The following is a 12,770-nucleotide window of genomic DNA, read 5'->3' as shown; positions in this document are numbered from 1 at the left end:
TGTAATTCAGGGATTTTTTTTGAATGACCTTGAGGCAAAATGAAGTGGAAATGTGCACAATGTCAGGAAGGCTGTAATAGGCTTTATTCACTGTTGATTGTTTATTAAAGTGCATTATCTTGTTTAGGTGTCTGCACACCTCTCTGCTCAGAATATGCCATTTTGCATAAAATGATAATATGAGTACTGTACATAGCTGATGTTAAAATTGCGATAAAACAAGAAGTAGTGACAGATCAGATTCTTCCATCTTGAAAAAGAAAAAAATGTAGGGTGGGGACTTGGCTCTATACATTAGTTGTTGGTTGAATTTTGAGATGTTGACAAATGAATGCAGATGAATGTGAGCTTCCAGGGTAAATGTGAAAATTTTTATGCATACAATCTAATGTTGTCTGTGACTTCTGGTCTGAAAACATCACATAATTTATTTTTAAGTTAGTTCAGCTGAATTAGCAGATCTGGGGAATCAAATAAAAATAGTTAGTTCCCAAAACAAAATCCATGACTGAAATAATCATGTTCTCCCTCTCTAGCCAGAAATTAATTAATTAATGGGGCCCAGTTTAAATAAACTATTTTCATTTGTATCCTTCTTTATGTCTGCAAAATACAGTATAATGAAGTCAGTCCCATTAGTCCCCATAGTTTTGAACAGATTCTACAATGGAATCCTGTATCAATAAAGAGTTTGCTGTATCAGTGGAGGCATCATGCAGTAGACATTTAGACATGCTGTAGTTTCTTTTGGTTACTTGTTTTACATTATCACTATCACCTGGATGTCTTGAATCAAGGCTGTTTTGATTAACTAAAGGCCATCAAGGGGTTAATAATGCATTCAGTGTGCAGCTTAATATTCTGTCTACATCAAGGCAAAAAAATCAATTTTCAGAGATGAAATGGCCACATTGTTGGTCGCAAAATCATCCCTGGCTGTTACCGGGCCTCATCTGCATAGAGTTCATCATCAGATGCACTGAATATTCTGCATCATAATAGTGAGTGATGTATGCTGAAAAGGCTTGTTAAGAAAAAGACCCCTTTTGTTGTGTAAATACTGATGCCAGTGAGGAGTTGAGCTCTTCCTCCTGTTTTACATAAAGTTTACTTTGAATCAGATCTCTATTAATTCAATTAAATCAATTAATAAGAACCATTCTGACCAAATATCGGCCATTTCCTGGAACCACTCACTTCATGAGGTTGGTTGAAACAATTTACACAGAGCAATTGTAAGCAGATGTTTATAAGTCATTAAATTGAAGAACTTGACTCTTTCACCCCAAGCAATTCAGATGGCAATGCCACATACTGCCATTTAAAAAGGCTTTAAAGAGACTTTGCTACAAAGATCTAACTTATACAGTTTTAAACTAGGAAATCTAAATAAATATATTAATATTAAAATAAATTACTTGTGTGCAAAGTAAACAAACAACATTGTAAAATGAGTTTACCACTTTGTACACAGCCGTGGATGACAAACAGCCATATATTAGGAGGGAAAACACTGTTTATGCTTTACAAAATTTATGTGAGCAGCAATGTTTTGTTTGGACTGTGTGCAAGTATACTGTGTGCAGACCATGCAGTTTTCCCAAGCATAAAAGGCTAATTCTAATTTAATTGTGAATAAGCTATAAACTCATAATTTAAGAAATATGTAATATGGTAAATGGTAATCAGTGGAATGCACAGATTACATATTTTTTTCTTTCTTTTTTATGTGGACATAAACAATTTTTTTTTTTGTATAGCATGCAACAATGATTCAGCAGTATTTGTCAGTACAGTATTTGAACCTTTTCAGAGTAGTGCTTGCTCAGGCAAAACTCACCGTCATGATACTTAGGTGCTCTTGGTGGTTGCTAGGGCATTGCTTTATGGCATTTGCTTTATTATTAATTTATGGATCATTGCTATTCTGGGCAGTTGTTGGGGTTTTACCTGTGTGGATCATAGGATGTTCTCAGTGTATTACTAGGATGTTATGGGTGGTTGCTAAGGCATTTTTTAGGGTTAATTTCTGGGGTGTCCTGGGTGGTTGGTAGGGGTTACAGTGGTGTTCTGTGGTTATTCTGCACCAAGAGAAGCTGCATCATTTAAATTTTGAGGCCTCATTCATGCCTGTAGCACAAACTGTATGTGACAACAAAGTTGTGTTTTGAAGGATGGCATGATCATGTAAGCAACTATTTATGGTATCATTAGGAGACCCCTGGATTCATTGTCCAGCTTGGGAATTATTATTTTTTCCTCATTGTGTAGGGCATTTAATCCGAGAACCATTAACCAACAGAGAGACCCATCAGAACCTGACTGTAAAAATGTGGGTTGGTTATGGTTATATAAACATTGACATGCCTTTAGACATTGACATGTCTGGCCCATTAATGGACTAATCAAACTTTCCGTTCACACACTGCACCCATATATCTATTGGTATACGTAGCAGCTTCATTGAATAGAGCAGTTGAGTCAATACCTTGTAGTCTCACTGACATGGTCCCATGCACTAATGACAATACATTCCTGCTGTATACTTTTGCAGTTCCCAGTCGTGGCTAGTCTGAGGAATGTGGGACAGTTCCCATGCTGTTTCCCAGGCTCAGAGTAGCACAGGACGTGATGCCATCACCAGCCACCACCTCAGTACGGCGCATTAAATATATGCATCTATATGAGCAATGTAACGCACACTGACCCACATCTGAGACATTATTTATGCATATCCCATTCAGTTTCTTTGTTGAGCTGAAAGAGATGTTCACATGCACCATCAGTATGTGTGTTAGTGTGTTAGCTGCCCTCTCCCCGTATTTGTGTCAGTGTGTTTTGTGAGCCCTTTTCTCATGGTACAATTGATTGTCTCTCATCCGTTTACCAATATTGTGTCCCATAATGGTGCCAAATATAGGATATGGAACCCTAGAGCTAAACTAATACATTTTCTATGACATCCTACACAGATTTTCACTTCGGTTAGGCCTACTTTTAGGGATGCCACTAAATAGCATTGTGTGTCAGTGCATTCTTAGTGAATTCATTATGGTGTTTTTTAATAATCACAATAAAAGGATAATAAATACATTTTTGTAGCTTTCACCTACTGTATTACCAGTGTATTATTTTAATTTTTTTGCTTTGTTTCGACTCATAATGTGTCTGAATTTTGCAGTAACCCCTTTTTTTAACCTTACATACTAACAGTTGGTTTGACAGTTTTGTGAATGCTGTTTCAGCTTTCTCATCTTTCAGCTATTTGTGCGTCAGCTGCTGATTCATATGCAGAACCAAATATTGTCCCATTGCTGCCAAAACAAAGAATCTCATAATGGAGAGGCAAACCTTGTCTGAAAGAGAATTGTGTTTATTTATTAAATTTTTATTTTTTTTTGGTCTTGTGTGAAAGGCGGTCTGTGCTTCAGTGATCACTGTGTGGAGCTGGGTGTATGAATTATTGAGGCTTGGTAGAGCCCTCATAAATTAGGAATAGCGAGTCTTTGGGCAGGGTGACGGCCGCTGCTCTGTGGATGCTCTGCATCTTGAGTGTCATGGCCACTAGCTTGAGACTTTCTCTCTAAGCCCTGAGGCCCATCAATCTCTTGAATGATTCTCCTCTCCCAGACACAGCAACAAATGCTGTGTATTAAAAATCTGGGTCCATTTTGTGCATTTGTCAGTTTAAAAATGCTTAATACACTGCACTAAATTGATGTTTCTTCAACTGAAGGCACTTTTGTGTTGGGTTGATTTGTATTAAAACTATTTGGCCACATTAAAACTTTGATCCTTGAGGTCATGGAAGAGTTTTTTTTATATACTGTAAATATACTACTACCTTTCATTCTTGTCAAAAGTGACAGTAAAGGCATTTATAATGTTACAATTTCTAATAAATTCTGTTTCAAATAAAATGTTCAAATCCTTTGTCTTGCTACGGCTAATCTCAGTGTTTTATATACAGTAGTGTATATTTTAGATTTTTTTATTGTTTTACTCTTGTCCCAGACCCAGACTTCCATCTTAAAATATGAATAATAACTTTGCTTAGTATATAATATATAATATTACTTTTGAACAGAATAGTTTTATTTTGCATCATTTAAAAATATCTTTTAAAATTTTGACCAATAGAAAAATGTGAAAATATTATTAGGGCATTTAGGAGTCAGACATTTTATTCCAAAAATGTTATGAATATAATCTACTTTATCGTTACTTACATTGTTGATTATTATTAAACAGAAAACAGAATTTGAAAGGTGGTAGAAATAATGCTGTAGTGAAATACTCATGATACTTAAGAAAAAGTTCACTGTTGGACATTGTTAGTAGAAAAAAAAAACTAAATTAGTGAGAGTGTGAAAAGCGTGTTTTAAGATACTTTATTTTCTAAATGTTCAAGTGGGCCAAAATTATCCACAGTTTAAGAAACACTCAAATATGAATACAATTCATGGTTGTTACATGGTAGTTTTAAGAATACCTATTACCATAGTAATTTTTGGGATGTGTTTGTAAATTAAGCTATCTGACCATTTTGTTGTGTTTCAATGTTAATCAGATGATATTTTTCTCTCATCATATTGTTTCTATTTGCACTGTGTGCTGCTGCTCATAAATAGACTATATAAATGCGGCCCTCTGTAGAAACATTCAAGCTAATGGATGAAGCTTTTACTGGCTGTATAGTGTACTCAACCAACCTCAACTGAACCACAGGGACTTGTGATTTTATTCCGATCCCACCACAACTGCGGTTTGCTATTAAAGTGCTGCTGAACAGATACATAGCATGATTAATAACTTATAAAGATAAATTACACAATAAAAAAAGCTGTTAGAGTCTCTGATAAAAGTATCACTTTGGCTAATGTAAGGCTAGAAGCCTTGAAACAAAAGCTAATAGTAAATTTGAGTCTCTCCAGGGAGCTCGCTATCAAATGCTGATAATGCATTGGCCGTCGACCTCCTGCGCTTGATCCCAATAGATCACTGAAGTACAGCAGAGGTAAAGAGGAAATCCCTTCCTTTGACCCGCTCTATTCCTGAGCCCCAGAGATCCAGTGTGCAGGGCTATGGCAGACTGACAGGGCTTGACAGGCTCAGCTGATGTCTGTTTAGCGTTCTGATCGCTGGAGGAGCTGAGAAGCATGTGTGGTAACAGAGGATTAGCTCTCTCCATATGGCCCGGCCACGACAACCCCAAGCAACATACTGTAATTACAGAGCACAGCCAATATGCTTTGAAAGCCCTCTCATGGGAATTTTGAGGAATGCAGTAAAATCCTGCTGCGTTCCAGTAGAGATTATGGCCCTTGCTTTGGAATTGAGAGTTATTTAAATAATAAATAAATATAAAAACCTAGTTTATGTATTTAGATTTTTATTTAATTTTAGATATGAATTTATTTTAAAATAAATATAAAACTAAAAACCAGAAATACTAGATGTATTTTTATTCATTGATATTTATTTATTTTGATTATTTAATTGATAACACATATAATAATAATACATATATTTATTTATGTATTAAAATAAATACAATGTATTAAAATAAATATAAAAACCCACATCAATTTATTTATTTAGATTTTATTTTATTTATATTAAAATAAATAAATCTATAGATAAACTTGTTGACCTCACTAATTCACTAGTTGGTTGTTGGACATTCCTGCAGAATATCGAGTCGTTTAGTTAAATAATTCTACACTCCATAAGGTCAAAAATCTTTTTTTCCCCATAACATCACCATTTGGATTAAACTGATAAAATTTCATTGTAATAAACTCAAGATTGAAGACAATGACTCAGACGATGATGTTAGAGCTAGTTAAAGATGTCTTTTTAGCTCAGGTAACTTCATGAGTGGATGTTTTATGTCAGTTTATTCTCGTCTGTGAAGATTTGCTTTGGTTCACATAGGGTTACATAAACGCAACAACAAGGAAAACCCCCTTGAGAGGGCAGGTGGGGGGAAAAGAGAGTGTATATCAGGGAGGTCCTTTTTAGTGAGGTCTGTGCTTGAGTGGTTCCCATGCCAACAGTGAGTGGAGCGGTGTTAGGAGCATGCTCAGTGCAGAGCTGGCGGCTGTAACAATAGCTGAGAGAGCTAAAGCAGCTCACATGCTGCTATCACATCAGAGTGGAATAGACCACTGCGTGCACACTGCTGATTTTGCTGACATGCTCTGCCTTCTCATCCCCTACCTGATGTTTCTGCATGAGAAAGAGGTATGTAAATCTAGATGGAGATTGGGAGGAGGGGGGACTTGACTTGTAATATAATAATTTTGCCACTGGTTTATGCTTTAAAAAGCTCTTATTTTGTGCTTGTTGAATGGGATGATTTGTAGAGAAAAGAATGAACATATGTTTTGTGCTGATGATATGCCAGGATGTAATTTAGATCAGTGGATGCTCTATAGATTACATCTTTTTTTCTCATTTTTATTTAAAAAAAATATGCAGTTTACTTATTGTGTGTGACATTTCTCATGGTTTTTGAGTGAAATTCCACCTGAGGAGATGTCCAGTTTGGAATATGAAGAGCAGACTTGCTGAACAGTACAAGGGAACACTGAATATCATTTACATACTTCTGCTCATGACATTGGACAGATCTGAAGCGGAGGATAGACCTCTGGAGGAAGGGAGAGAGAGAAAAAGAGGAGAGCTGAATACATTTATACTCCCTGCGCTGTTACACGATCCTTCTGTTGTGTGGGGTTGTCATGCCTCACTGACCCCTTGACGTGTTGTCGTGACGAAGGGAGTAAGGGGTCAAGCTGTTTCGTTGTGACAACACCGGCATTCTAGTTTTTAGCCTGACCTGGTCCACTGCCGTGCACCTCAACAATACACAAGGCACCAGATCGCTGGAGATGAAGCCATCTGCTCTAATGAAATGCTTCATTGATTTATTGTGTGTTGTTGTGTGGGCACAGAGTGCTACAGAGCTTGAGCCAGGTGTTCAAGACGATCACCTCAGTGTCTGGCACACATGGGGTAAAAATGGGCCAGTTCACTCCTCAGCAGAAAGCCCTCAATATTTCATCTAGTTGGACAGTAGAGAGATAGAAAGAAAGAGGGAAGCGGACAGGAAATTGGAATATAAATTGATGTGACACCTGCAGGCTTGCATAGTATTCATCAGAGGATAACGACTTCTCTGTGAAGCAGAAAGGTCGGGTGGGAATCTGATGATCTGAAGATTTTGCTTTCTAACTAAAAGTTTTAATTTAAAAGTTGTCATCATTTACTCAGCCTCACCTGTATCGGTGGAACACAAAATGAGTTATTTATTGCAGTGCCCAAGCTTCTCTTTGCCAAACAAACTGAATAGTGACGTTTGCTGTCAAACAAGATTTTTAGTGAATAACAACTTCAGTCTGTCTGCTCTTCTCACAAAGCTATTAAAGCTTTGGAAGACTAGGAATGCAGCACACAAGTCATATTAACCACTTTTATTTGTTTTGTGCTCTTTTTTGGAGCTTGACAGCCCCTGATTACCAACCACTGTCTGAAAGGAAAAGAGCGGCTTGGACATTCTGCTACATTTCCCCTTTTGTATTTTATGTAAGAAATAATGTGAAAAGATGTGGAAAAATGAAAGGCAACAGCTTGGCTGCGTCTGAAATCATATACTAGATACTTATTTTCAATAAGTAATTACTTTGCAACTGTTCAGAAATTCTGTTCTGTATAGTATGAGTGTGTGTAGTATAAAATGTAATCCAGAAGTACTACATTCGTAATGTTGGAATTGCCATGTGACCTACCAGCGTCAGTTGCTTCGCTTCACTGCAAATCACAACTCCTCTCCTATGGCCTCATGGGATTGTAAAGTGTCCATCAGATGGAGGGCAGTACCCTTAAAGAAGGAACTTTGTACGTTATGTACCCATAAAGTTTCATAATAGTACCTTAAGGGTACATATTACTGCTCTAAGGTACTAATATGCAGGTAGATGTGGTACAAACGTTGCCCCTTTAAGGATACTGCCTCAGTGACAAGCTGTTGGCCCTAAAGTTACTATTTTTGCTTCTTTTTTTTTCTGACAGTGCAGTTGAAGAATAAGTGTGCGTACATGATGACAGAAGGTTTATTTTTGAGTGAACTATCACATAAAAATGAATCTGTTTAAATCATTGTCTTGCTAACCTTCAATTGCCTCAGACTGTCTGTACCTAAATAGTTTGAGGCAAGGTCACATTTATGTCATTGCAGAATGCTAGGCATGTTTTTGGAGAAATAAAAGGTCTGGTATGTCAACTGCCAGAGTATGGTTTTGTTATCAGCAGGAGGAGAAGTTATGTTGCAAAGTATGTGGGGCATTGGCATTGAACTGCCATTGTTCATGCGTGATGAATGTTTGGAATAATTATACTCAATGGCACCAGAGAACGGCAGTAAACCAGGATTTTACCATCTCATTATGGGTTGAAAAATGTGATATGAGGTTTACATTATGGTTATATTATATTTTAATGTATATTTTCATTCATAATTCATTAATAGTTAAGTCATCACTAGTTTTTTTTAATCCATATTGGGTTTTCTAAATTCAATTAAATTCAAGTTTATTTGTATAGCGCTTTTCACGATATGATGATGATTGCAAAGTAACTTTACAGCAAATTAAGTTGCTACAATATTTAGTGGTAGCTTATCAGTGGTGACTGTAAGTTAATGCACATATGGCAGAAATGTACGGAAAAATAAATTAAAGACGTAATCAACCTTCAGAATTGCACCGTGTACGCCCGCTTTAAGGGATCATATTTGGGGATCCGTGGCATTAATTGTTGGACAGCGTGTTCTCTCTCTTACAAACACAAAGACTTTATCAATAAAATAGTTTTGGGAAAGCCAGTCATATGCGCAATTCACATTCACGCGCTCTCTTCTGCTCTCTCCAGGGGCGTAGATTACGCGGGGGACGTGGGGGACGTGGCCCCCCACTTTTAATATCGAAAAAATGTTTCTTGAGCAGCAAATCAGCATATTATAATGATTTCTGAAGGATGTTACACCGAAGACTGGAGTAATGATGCTGACAATTCAGCTTTGATCTCAGCAATCATTTTAAAATATATTAAAATAGATGAGTATCATCGGCATAACAGTGGAAACTAATCCCGTATTTTTTAATAATATTACCAAGGGGCAACATGTATATCGAAAATAGCAGAGAGTAAATGCAGGCTTTTGTTTAAAGTTTTTGCTGAACTGTATCCTGTTGCTTCTTTTGTGGGCTGCGGTCTCATTAAAATGGTTCCACTTTGAAATGGATATGATTGTGCCCAGTGTGCATCTTACCCAGTTGGATCAGACATTTTCCTGTGAAAGGTGCACCAGCGTACAGTAAGCAGAGATGACAGCTGATCAATTGCCGCCCCCCTTGTGTTCCTAATTCCTAATCCCCCTTTCTCCCCCCTCTGTCCTATCCTGCTCTCACCTCATCACCCCCCGATGAAAGCCCATTACCGACCAAGTGGTTCTGATGGAGATTGGGGCACCTTCACGCAGAGATCCGCTGCTTTGATCCCTCCTTCATTCACAAATAACAACAAAGGAGCTGATGTGTGTGTAGGAGGGCCCCTTAGGACAGGGTTGTGTGGGTCTTATGATGTTCTCCCAATGGATGGTTATTAGGGTTCATAATGGAGCTGTTGAAATATGACAGCCACAGGCAGCTCCTGAGGGCATCCAGCAGTCTTGTTCTACTGAAAGAGAAGCGAGATGCTGTTCATCTCTATCATCTATTTAATGTCACAGCCCATGATGTAGTATAGATTGCTGTATTGACTGTAATGTATGGTTGTGCTGTTGAGATCAGAGGTTGCGTTACCAATAATAATCATCTGTCACTTTGTAAATTATTTGTCCTGTTCTATTTATAAATATTACAAAAGTTAATGCCGATCTATAGAACTAAAATCTTGGTTGACCTACATTTCCATTGAAAAGTTTAGTGTCAGTAAGATTAAAAAAAATGTTTTATTCAGCATTAAATTGACCACAATAGTGATATTAAAGCTGCAGTCTATAAGTTTTGCCTCTTTATCGCCATCTCTGTTTGGAAACCTGCAATTGCAGCTGTGTGCGGAATTATCTTCCTTGCGTGGGTTGTGCGACGGCACGGTTCCAGCACGGATGAATCTAATGTTTTGAGGAGTATGTGTGGCTGTCAGTCACCGCACTGGTGTGGATATTGTACTATTGTACTTAGTCTTGGAATATAACTGATGATTGTCGTTTCGACCTTTCTGGATTACAATCAGCCATTTATTCAGCTGTGAGAAAAGGCTATAAACGATCCGTCACCTGCAGCATCCTCACAGGCAATACAGCATACTAGCCGGGACAACTTCTTTATGTTTACATATGTGACGTAATGACGCAGTGCCAAGCTTGAATTTCCCGCCAAAACCTACCCGTACCACTCAAATTAGAAAACTTTATTACAAGCTTTCCGTTGTGAATCGAGCTAAAGTAAGGCGATAGCTTTGAACACTGGCTGGTTATGTACTTGCTCAAATATTGATTTCGGATCATTTTTAACCAAAAAAAGTTACGGACTGCAGCTTTAATGTATTTTGAATTGCTATAAAAGGTTTCTATTAAAAAATGCTGTTCTTTTAAACTTTGTTAGAATTAGAACAAATGTATCATGGTTTCCACAAAAATATTAAGCAGCACCAATGTTTTGAACATTGATAATAATGTTAAATGCTTCTTGAGCACCAAATCAGCATATTAGAACGATTTCTTAAAGTGTTCATGTGACACTGAAGATTAGAGTAATAAAAACATTTTTAAAAATCTTACAGACCCCAAACCTTTGAAAGGTAGTACATAAATGTAAATTTGGAGAAAGTAAGTTTTGATTAGGGCTGCACGATAAATCGCATGCGATATTTAACGCTGATTACAGAACGGCTTTACTGACAAGATGCGCATTAAATATCGCATGCGATTTATCGTGCAGCCCTAGTTTTGATTATAACTTAGTCAGAAAAAATTAGAATTAACTTTCTAAATTAGAAATAACATTCTAAATGATTTTAGTATAAAATATTTTAATTCAATTCAAAGCTCTTTTAGTTACGAAAGAGGATTAGGGCCAAGCAATAATAAAAAAATAAAAACCATCTTGAGATTAAAGTCATTATAATGCAAAATTAAACTCGAAAATAAAATGTTGGGAATAAACTCATTCAATTTCGAGAATAAAGTCGTTGTGTTTCGCGAAAAAAAAACATTAAATTTCGACGGGAAAATCTAAATAACATGTTGAGAATAAACTCATAAAATTTCGAGAATAAAGTCAGTGTTTCAAGAAAAAAAACGTTACATTTTGAGTAAAAAAGATTAAATAAAATGCTGAGAATAAACACACTCGTGTCACGTTCATTTTAGCTCATTGGATAGTGTTAATCAGTGTCTTCAGTGGCGAAGGTCGTAGAGAGCAATGCTAGTGGATAGCATACGATGATTCGCCTTTTGCCGATCTCGCTCTTCTTACTTTTTTCATCACATATCACATTGGAAATGTGGAAATCAATTGCCTAACAAGTGTTTAATAATGATGTATTAATTGGGTAGGTTTAGGGAGGGCTTTGTTGTCCCAATAAGGCAGCCTCTACTTAAAAATTTTTATTAATAAAATCATTTACACTTATTATTGCATCCTGTTAATTTACAACAATACTGAGGTGCATATAGTATTTGTCACTATTTCTAAGTATAAATAGCATCTAATTACTATTTACATTTATTACAAACTTTTACATACCGTAAATAGAATTGCTATTTTCATTTAGTGTAAATAACACATCGCTAAAAGTGCTGCAGTTGTCACTTAGTGTAAATAGCATCTATTGCTATTTTCACTGCTGCCCTAAACTTAAACCATACGGCTTTGCCATTAATGTCTGTACAGATGGTTACAGTCGTTTCTTTCTATGGATGAAGGCATAACACAACCATCAACGATAAAGTAATAGCCAGTTACTTCATAAAAACAGACTCGAACACTAGTTGATCACGTCAGAAACTACTTTCATGAGGTCTACTCCCTAGGACCAGCGCCACTGCAGACATTGATTGAAACGTTCAAATGAACATGACACGAATGTGTTTATTTTCAGCATTTTATTTCTAGAAACACAACAACTTTATTCTCAACATTTTATTTAGACATTTTTCTTTAAAATTAACAAGTTTAATCTCGCATTATGATGACTTTAATCTCAAAATGGTTTTATTTCATTTTTTTATTGCTTGGCTCTAGTACTCTTCTGTATTTAGTGCTGTGTTGCAGGTTCTTGGCTTTTTATTTGTATTTTTCTCTCAGTGTAAAATTAATAGTGTACAATTTTCAGCGAATAACAACTTACATTTTGTTTTTTCCTAAAAGCTGTGGTCTGAACTAGTTGTGAAGTCCAGGACAGCTTAGTGCAGACAGCAGTGAGGGAGAAATGAGAGCTATCAGTGATTCCATGATATTATCATTTTCTGTTTTTCAAAGGGACATCTGCTTCTTACAGCTATCCTGCCTTATTACAGGTGCTGTTGCCTATCAGCGGAGCTGCTGGGATGTTCTCTGTCTCTCCACCTCTCTCTCGCTCTTTCTCTCTCATGTTTGTTCTCCTCCCTATACCGCTCATCTCTCATCGCTCGTGTCTCCTGCTCTCCACACCTAACCCTTTTATCAGGCTTTCTACTCTCACCTATCAATCACTCTTTCCTG

General features: G+C 36.7%; 1 protein-coding gene across 1 annotated transcript in view; it reads left to right on the top strand.

Annotated features, from left to right (window-relative positions):
- Nucleotides 1-6,172: 6,172 nt before the first annotated feature.
- LOC107658202 (uncharacterized) overlaps nt 6,173-12,770 on the top strand; it is a 30,249-nt gene continuing 23,651 nt past the window's right edge. Inside the window, exon 1 of the mRNA XM_016446661.1 lies at nt 6,173-6,246. The gene's annotated coding sequence lies outside the window, so the exon portion shown is untranslated. The remainder of the gene's footprint in view (nt 6,247-12,770) is intronic.

Source organism: Sinocyclocheilus anshuiensis, unplaced genomic scaffold, assembly GCF_001515605.1.
Source record: "Sinocyclocheilus anshuiensis isolate Anshui unplaced genomic scaffold, SAMN03320099.WGS_v1.1 scaffold263, whole genome shotgun sequence".
NCBI classification, from domain to species: Eukaryota; Metazoa; Chordata; class Actinopteri; order Cypriniformes; family Cyprinidae; genus Sinocyclocheilus; species Sinocyclocheilus anshuiensis.
Note: the sequence above shows the minus strand (reverse complement) of the source record. Positions and strands in the feature narration are given on the sequence as shown.